Here is a 9016-nt window from a genome sequence, read left to right as displayed (position 1 = left end):
CAATACGGCCCAGACCAGCCCACCTTACCCCTTCGTCTAAAAACAGAGGAGAGGGGGTCGTCCTCATCCTCTCTGGGCGCATGGACGACAGCACGACGTTGTGCTCTTCTTCCCCTTCGCGCTGTCGACCTCCCCTTGCTCCGAATTCGTGACGAGGCGCATCCCCGAACCCTATAAGTACCCTGGTCGACGAATTAGCTCCGTTTCCCCTCATTCCTCTCCAATTTCATCCATGCCGAGACCCTGGCTCCGCCAGTCTCTCTTACCGCCGGCGAGCGAGGCCTCCCCGAGCCGAGCTGAGCACACCAGCGTGACCGCCGTCCTCGACAAGCTCAGTCCACGGGAGGAATCGAGCTGTGGTGCCCGAGATCCACACCGACGCCATCATCTTCTCTGGCACCGGAACCTACGAATTCCGGCGAACCAAGCCTCCCCGAGCTTCACCGAGTTCACCAACAGCCTCAGGTCGATCTTGCACATCTCTGGAGCTCATTAATTCGGGTTATTGATGCGCATAGCTAGCCGTAGCTAGATGGCCGGAGTGCGCCGCCGCAGTACCTCACCGTCGGGCATGCTCCGGTGACTTTTGGGAAGCAACGATACCACCATCGGACTCAGCGTGTAGAGGAGGTTCGGAAAAGCCTACTCGCGCGTCCTGGGGCGCCAGAAATCGGCGGCGCCGCCGCACGCGGACTCGCCGGCGTTTAACCGCCGGTAGAGTCAAACAACATGGTCAAAGTTGACCAGTCTCCGCTCGCGTGGCAGCCTGCGTGGCACTGGCCCCACTGGTCAGTGTCTGGCGCTCAGGTCTGCCACGGTACAAACCGTTTTGTTCATTTAAATTTATTCCAGAAAATTGCTGCAACTTCAACTAAATCTAGAAAATTCAATTTAAGTCAGAAAAATGTAAATAAGATATTAAAATTCTTAGAAAAGAAAACTCTATCCAATAAAAATATAAAATGAAATTTTTATTTTTAATAAAAATTTAATTATTTAATACTTATTATTTAAGCCTTTAATTTTAATTCTAAATACAATCAAAATTCAGAAATTAAGAAAACATCTATAAAATAAATAAAACCAGTAAGCAAATAAAGAAAACATGAAAACTCATTTTCTTTATTTGTTATCCTATTCAATTTCAATTAGTGGAAGTTTAAACCCTAATTATTACTTGTTTTAAAATAATATAATGCCAAATTCAATATTATTTTTATTTCCAAGTTATTAATAACTTCAACTTTACCATGAAGTTATAAATCATAGAACCACAGGGTAAATAGAAAACCCTAATTCCTTATGAAATGATGTTACAACCCTATCATTTCATGTGTAATCCTAAAACCTTAACTCCATTAGGAACCCTAGTTCCATTATTACATGTGAACCCTAAATTACTTCTAACCTAAACCCTAGTTTAGAACATGTGATCAAGAGACCTTGATTTCATACCTAGATCCATAATTAGCCACTAAGTGCATATATATCTAGGTCCACATAAAATACTTGAACCTATCACTAAGTCTTTAGCATTCCATGTGTTCATTTCATCAGACCTAAAGAATCAAGTAGGATCAACCTAAGTCTAAACCTAGATCCTATTTCTAAAACCATCAGCCTCAACCATACTTATTTAGCATCACACCATGGTGATGAACCCCAATAGCAACCATGCTAATATTGTGTATCATATTCCTTACACCCTAAACCCTACTAGTGATATATACTTAAGAACCATCCTATTTAGAAACCAACCATTCCTTACTTAGTGGATCCAATAGAAATATCTAGACCACCTTAACCCTAATTGATATACTTCTTACTACTTAAGAAGTATGTTCTTCAAAAGTTATTCTTTTGAAGTAAATAAAGAATCATCATCAACCCTGCTTATAAGGACCTATTAACTCTAGCTATCTATCACCCACAAGATATACCAACCTTGATAGCAACTATTTATAATAAATTGCTCAAGATGCTTAGGCTTAACTCAACCCTACAAGTTCTAGTTATTGATGAATCCAACTATGTTGTGATCCATCTAATATCTACTCCAAAGCCAATTGGAACCATAGTTAACCATAGAACCCACCAACCTAATTATCATACTTGTTCTTTATTAAGAACATGTTCTTCGAAAGTTATTCTTTTAAAGTATATGATAATTAATCATTAACCATGTCATATAGTACTAAAACTCGACCACTTGTTCTTTACTTGTTAACATTATGCCAATTATCATTCTTTGTGTGCTCAATTGATTACTATGCTTTATCATATAACTTGTACATGATACCAAGTAATCAAACCTTAATAAGAACCTTGTTTGGGAATCACTCTAAAAGTGCAACACACCCTGAATTAATCATCACAACTCACTAATCCTAAATCCTCGGGGTTAGGTCACGCTTAGAGCGATTGCATCTCATTATTATGCATTATTGCATCCTTGCCAATCTTTTAAACATCGTCCTTACCGGACGATGATGCTATTTCAGAAGTTGGAGTTACTACGTATCGAAGACCTTGTCTGCATAATCTTGCAGTCAAGAAAGGCAAGTTCATCACTTGCTCATGTCATTTGAGTATTTCTATCAAATTAATTGCAAAGTACTATGGTTATCACTATTGCATAAAAAACCAAAACCACTATTTTCATAACTATGAATATGACTATGTGGTGGGCAATGGAACCATGGATTGTGTTGATATGGTGGAGGTTCCATTGCAAGGGTTTATATCCATCTAGGATTAAACAACAAATGTCGCCGATGATTCTTGTGCCGTAATACCCGTGTTAACCATAAGATCCGGAGTGGGACGGAGTAGTCAAAAGTGTTTCCACCTCTCGTTCATCAACGGATGCGCTTACCGTAGCAGTTGTATCTGGTGGAACAACCGGAGGGTGGGGATCCCATTCTAATTCCCCGTGGTAAACAATTGCTTGCCGTAGCAGTTGTGTCTTGCGGAACAACCGGAGGGTGGGGATCCCATTCTAATTCCCCACGGTAATGCGGTCTATGATGGGTTGCAGCTACCGGCGTAGGAGTGTATGGTAGAGCCCAGCACTGTCGTCGTGGTCGGGGTCCACCCTGAAATTACGGGAATAATGGGACCGGCGTGGACCCAGGGTCGGGGCATGCAACAACGGGTGGGTGTTCGAGGTAGCGGAGGAACATGATTGGCTAGACCTTATACCGGGCCTCACACCAAAGGAAGTGTGGACGGGTCGCCCCGGTTGGCACCAAGGTTAAGATCTCTTATGGGTAAAGCAACACACCTCTGCAGAGTGTAAAGAACCGTGACTGTCACTCCCTGTTCCGGGATATGGAAGCTGCGAACGCTGCCGGAAAGGAGCTCCATGAAGTTCTAGTAAACCGGTGAAGGCCGACGGACATAGTTCTTCTGAATAAAAGCAACCTTTTGAAGAAATGGTTATGGAAACTTGCATTGGTATTAGACTTTCTGGTCTAATGCTGTAGCTAGTGCATTAAACACCTCTTTCCTATAATGAACTTGTTGAGTACGCTCGTACTCATCCCACTCTTAAATCCCCTGCTTAGATATGGAGGCATCGAAGGAGGATCTATAGTGCAACTCGAAGACCGAGAAGTCAACAACTACTTCAAGAGACAGGACCCTGTCAGAGGAGTCAAACACCACAACTACCATTGAGAAAACCTAGATTAAGTAGTAGAAGGGAACTAGTTTCCTAAACCTAGCTCCTACTTAGCTAGAATCTATTCTTAGCCTCTTTAGCTAGTTAAATACTCTAGAAATAGAGTTCGTGATAAGTCTAGACTACGAGTCGTTCTTCTGGAGTTTATTTGCAATTTACCTCATTGTAAAGTAGGAGGCTGTGATGATCTTATGTAACAGAGTCAATGTTGTAATTCTATAGACATGCCTTGGACCCGCATATGTTTCGTTGTACCACTCGAGCGATATAATACTAGTGGAACGATGTTTCATTGGTGTTATATCGGACTTGCATACTACACCATGCAGTGGTATGCCGGGTCACCACAGTTGGTATCAGAGCAAATGCTTTGACCTTAGGATTAAAACCCTTTAAAGGAGACCTATAGGATTTGTAGTGTCTATAGGAAGTTTTCTTAGTTAAATCAAATATTCTTATGACTTGAGATGGATATTCACTTGAGAATAATCCTGACACACTGGAGTCAACATTTCTTACCTATATTTCCTAAGTAATGTTAGCTAGCTAATCTCAAATTATGTAGGATACTCTTAAGACCCTAAAATAATTATGAGTAGATCACAGTTGGTATACAATACATGGTAGTCCAAAGAGAGGATACAACCATAAGGAAGATATCCTATTGGAAGATGTGTACCAACACTTGTTAAGTAAGAATTATCCAGACCTGTAATAGGAACAGTACCAAGTGATAAAGATAAGTATATAAGAAAAATATCTTACTAGAAGGTGTATACCAAGACAAGTAATAGGGTAAGTAAAATTTATCTAAACTTGTGAAACAATTGATACTAAGTAATAAGTATATGCTATATGAGGTAGTATAGACCATGATGAGTCAATCATGGGAGGTAAGGAAGAGAGATAGGAATAAAATATACCTACTTACATGGTAGAGTTATTAATCATATAAGATTCACCTGAGAATCATTATGTCATGGAATAGAACATCATAAACATTTAGGAGGAGAACAATAAGAAGCCAGTTGTTCAACAACAGTGCAAGAATTGTGTTCCAAAACAATAAGAAGTGTGCCAAGCACATCATGACCATAGTCTTAGGATAGAAACACTTGGAAGTATAGGAGCTATATTTCCATAGTTATGTGTTTAGAGTAGCAATGTTAGAACCTAGACATATCATGTGAGAGGGTCCTCAATAAAATGAAAGTTAAGTAGTACTTCCAAACAAAACTAGGTTAACCCTAACTATCCTAGACCACTTTGTTTCAAGTTTATCTCATTGCAATTGTGCAATTAAGGTAAATGTTGAGACAAATAGTAGAATTCCATAGATTCGTGCTAAGTATCACAATATAAACCTATATTATGTGGTGTTATATACTACACATCAGAGCCTGATGTTTAGAGATGTCTTACTCAACTATTATATTCAGGCTTATGATGATATGTATTATAAGCACAAAGCTGAATCTTCTTGGATTTTTATTGGATTTTCATTGTTTGACTAGATCCATACATGAAGTTTGACTTTGATATGCAAATGCATGTTCCAATATCAAGTTCTTACTTGATGCTATAGATCTAGAGGGTAATAGTATTCGTGTGAGGAAGCGACGAATTCTGGAGATTCCGAAGACAAGATGAAAGTTCATCGGAGACAGGAAGCAAAGTTGTGGGAAGTAACCACAATACTCTGAAGATAGTACCCACCAAAACTCATGCTTTACCTCAATAGAGGAGTACTTTAGTACATAAGAAGCATGAGGGTGAGAAATCTGGTGATTATGGTGAAGCTGAAGCAAATCCATAATCCACATAGAAGAGGGAATGCATGGGAAATCACTTCGAATACTATAATCATAGTGTTAGATAGTGGTTTTCTAGCAACAATAAACCCTCGAAGAAAGAAGATGACCTATGAAGCCATAGCAGATATAAGAAGACCATAGTTGATATCAGAAGACCACAATTGGTATAAGATCAATACTGCGAGATAAAGTAGAGGATGTCTCGTCCAGTTGATCAGAACCTATGATAGAATCTTTTTTCAGATAACAAATAACTACAATTGGTATCAAGTAGTCCACCATTGGATTATTTGTACCAAGAAATTGTGAACAAATAAAACTTTGTTAGCCAACTAACAATGATTTATAATCATTCAGTCGAAGGATTCACATTGGATGTCCATAATTGAGTGGATACACCACAAATATTCTTAGCAAGACCTTAGAAGAATAAAAACCATAAGCTACACCTAGACCAATATTCTAACCCTCAATCCAATGGTTGGAAGAAAAGGAGTTGAAAACCATAAGAAAACTCTAAGGGGTAGAGTAAAGTTTGAGTTGGATGTACCACGACTCAATACTTTGAGTAAGGTAGAAGAAGAAGGTCTGAACTGAAAGGTAGTTCGATCTTATTTGCATAAGATTGTTGAACACTACTTTCGGAAAGATGTCGGACCGAAGCCGAGGTTCATACCTCGAGGAAGTAAGAAGTGGACTATAACTTGAGAAAGTGAGTAAGATTTACTCGAAGTATGGAAGCTCAAGTAAGCTAAGTTTAATGAAGTTGGATGAAGGAAATACTATAGACCAAATACAGCTCAAAAGGGCCAAAGACCGAAGAAGATAGAATATACCAATACCAAAGACTAATAGAATGATTCCTTTCAGGGAACCTAAATAACCCAAAATAGTTGTAGGTATCAACTATAAACCATGATTGGATGGACTAAATGAGTCTAATCCATTCTTAGGAAAATAAACCATCACGACCATTTCCATGGTCAGTACCTTACCAAGTACCATTATTGCAGTTTTGGTAGTAAGGGAAAACAAAGACCTATTTTATCAAATAGGAGAATGTTATCCAATTAGTCCTCAATTAAGACTGTCAGGACAAGAAGAAGTCCCATCATTGATTCTTCAATAAGAAAGGAAACAAGACTATAGGGTTGAAAGAAATCAAATAATTAAAGTAAGAACCATGGTTCAGAGACCAACACTAATGGATTCCAGGAAGAATCTGGACAAGGGATGTATTCAATTATATCCAGTAAGATCACCATGGAGTTCGAGAAAAGATTTAATCTGCACAAGTCAGATCCACACTCCGAAACGTGAGAGAGATCGAACTTCGAGGACGAAGTTTAGTTTAAGGGGTAGAGACTGTAATATCCCAGGTATTGGGGTTACAAAAATAGAGGAAACAGATGTGTGCATTGCATTCATGCATAGAAAATGCTGGGAATTTTCGCGCTTTAAAGTAAAACAGATCACAAGATAGCGAAGTTTCACTTGACCTTGGTGGAATTGAAGTAGCTCATCCAGTCAAGTGCTATAAACCTCAATGTGACTTTGCTAAACCTTGTTTTGGGTAGAGATGATTTGATCTAATGGGTTAGATCAAATGGAACTAAAACCAACACAACAACACTTTATTCAATGATCAATTGCTTGATCTTATGAAAGCTCATAACATGGTATTCTTTACCATAACATCTAAACAACTATTCAATTGGAAATCAAGTAACAATAAATGGAGAAACCATTCTTCACTTATATTTTCCATGTCTTTAACAAATAAATATTCCTACCGTGAACCTCATGGAATTCATTGAACTAAACTTTGGAATTTAACACCAACACAAGCTTATCATTAAACCCTAGAGATGGGAGAGGCCTATAACCATAAAATAGATAATAATCAAACTCTAAGTTAGTAATACTTAAAAGATAAGAAACTACACTTGAGGTATAATTGAATTCACTTTAAAACTTATTACCAAATATGGTAAAACCCAAGGACCTAAGTGCATAAAGCCACACATTCTAATTTTATTCATAACTTATTAAATATGTGCAATATCACAAAACTAAATTCGTTTACATTACGAATTATAGTTCAAACTATTTGAATAAAATAAAATATGAGTACTTTGAAACTCATATGATCATGCCTTGGTGAAATCAACAATCACCATTCAAATTGGGGTATAATCCTTGTCTTTGACATTCTGATCCCAATTATAATATAAATACAATCACATATGATATAGTGACTCACCCACAAGCATAAAATCATTCACAAGATATTTAGTAACAAAAGCCACTTGGCTATCCAAAAATAAATCACATGAGAGGATAATACCCATGCCACATAGGATGAAAATATCTACATACCTTGAATCCTAAGCAATGCCACCTCATGCTTAAAGGATTGCTATGGATAAAAGCATGACAACCAAGCACCTTACTCATCAAAGTAAAACAAGAGTCACCCACCTATGTGTCATGATATTAGAGCATGCCCAAGCCTATAAAAGGAACCCTCTACTTCATCCATTCCAACATCTTGCACCATGATGCAAGAAGACCAACACATTGAGCCACTCCATAAAATAGTTAGGAACAAGATGAAGCAGCTAGGAGGTGGAGGCATGCCACAAAATGCAGGTTTATCAGAATTCCTGAAGAACAAGCTACAAAAGATAGCAAGGTAGAATTCTTAGGCAGACCATATGCTTAGATAATCATATCATCATTCCTTGAGTAGAACCCTAGAATAATCCATTCCAAAATAAGAATTGGGAGTAGAAGACATTGAGAATAAGTTGCTCATGATAATTCCATGATCATGCTTGGGAGAAATAAAAGAATAAGCCATAAGTTAAATCCTAATAGGATAAGTAGATATCATTCACCACATGAAATTATAGGGTGATCCCTAGTAAGCAAACCTAGACTTCTATTTCCAACTAAATTGTGAATTACTTGATGATCACAAGTAAAGCCCTAAGCTATATCTCAATCTTAGTTTGTGTATCACTTAGGTGATCACAATTAAAACCTAGGCAACAATTGAGATTCAACTCATGTGTCAATAAGTAAATATAAATAGAACCCTAATATTGCACTCTAACTAAATCCTATGATTAATTATGAAGCATAAGATGAACCTAGTGTTAAATCCTATAATTAAACCCATAAGTGGTGATTAACCACTTAGATCAACCACTTACCCTTATAACTAAACCAAACCATGATAAGAGTTGTATCTATATTTCAAGGTGCTATTAAAATATGATAATAGTACTAACCTTGAAATAGGATTATAATAAACCTCACAAAATCTTAACCAATAGGTTCTCACATAAAATCATATGCAAGTAATCAATTCCTCAAATAGAAACAAGCCCTAATAACAATCTCAGAAATACTTTAAGTGGGAAGTATCAACTCCAATACTTCCAAACAGATTTGATTCACAAGAAAAATGGAAATTTAAAATGAGAGTATAAAATCATGCTTAATTAAAATTGCA

This window comes from Lolium rigidum, chromosome 3 (genome assembly GCF_022539505.1).
Source record: "Lolium rigidum isolate FL_2022 chromosome 3, APGP_CSIRO_Lrig_0.1, whole genome shotgun sequence".
In the NCBI taxonomy this organism is placed as follows: domain Eukaryota; kingdom Viridiplantae; phylum Streptophyta; class Magnoliopsida; order Poales; family Poaceae; genus Lolium; species Lolium rigidum.
Note: the sequence above shows the minus strand (reverse complement) of the source record.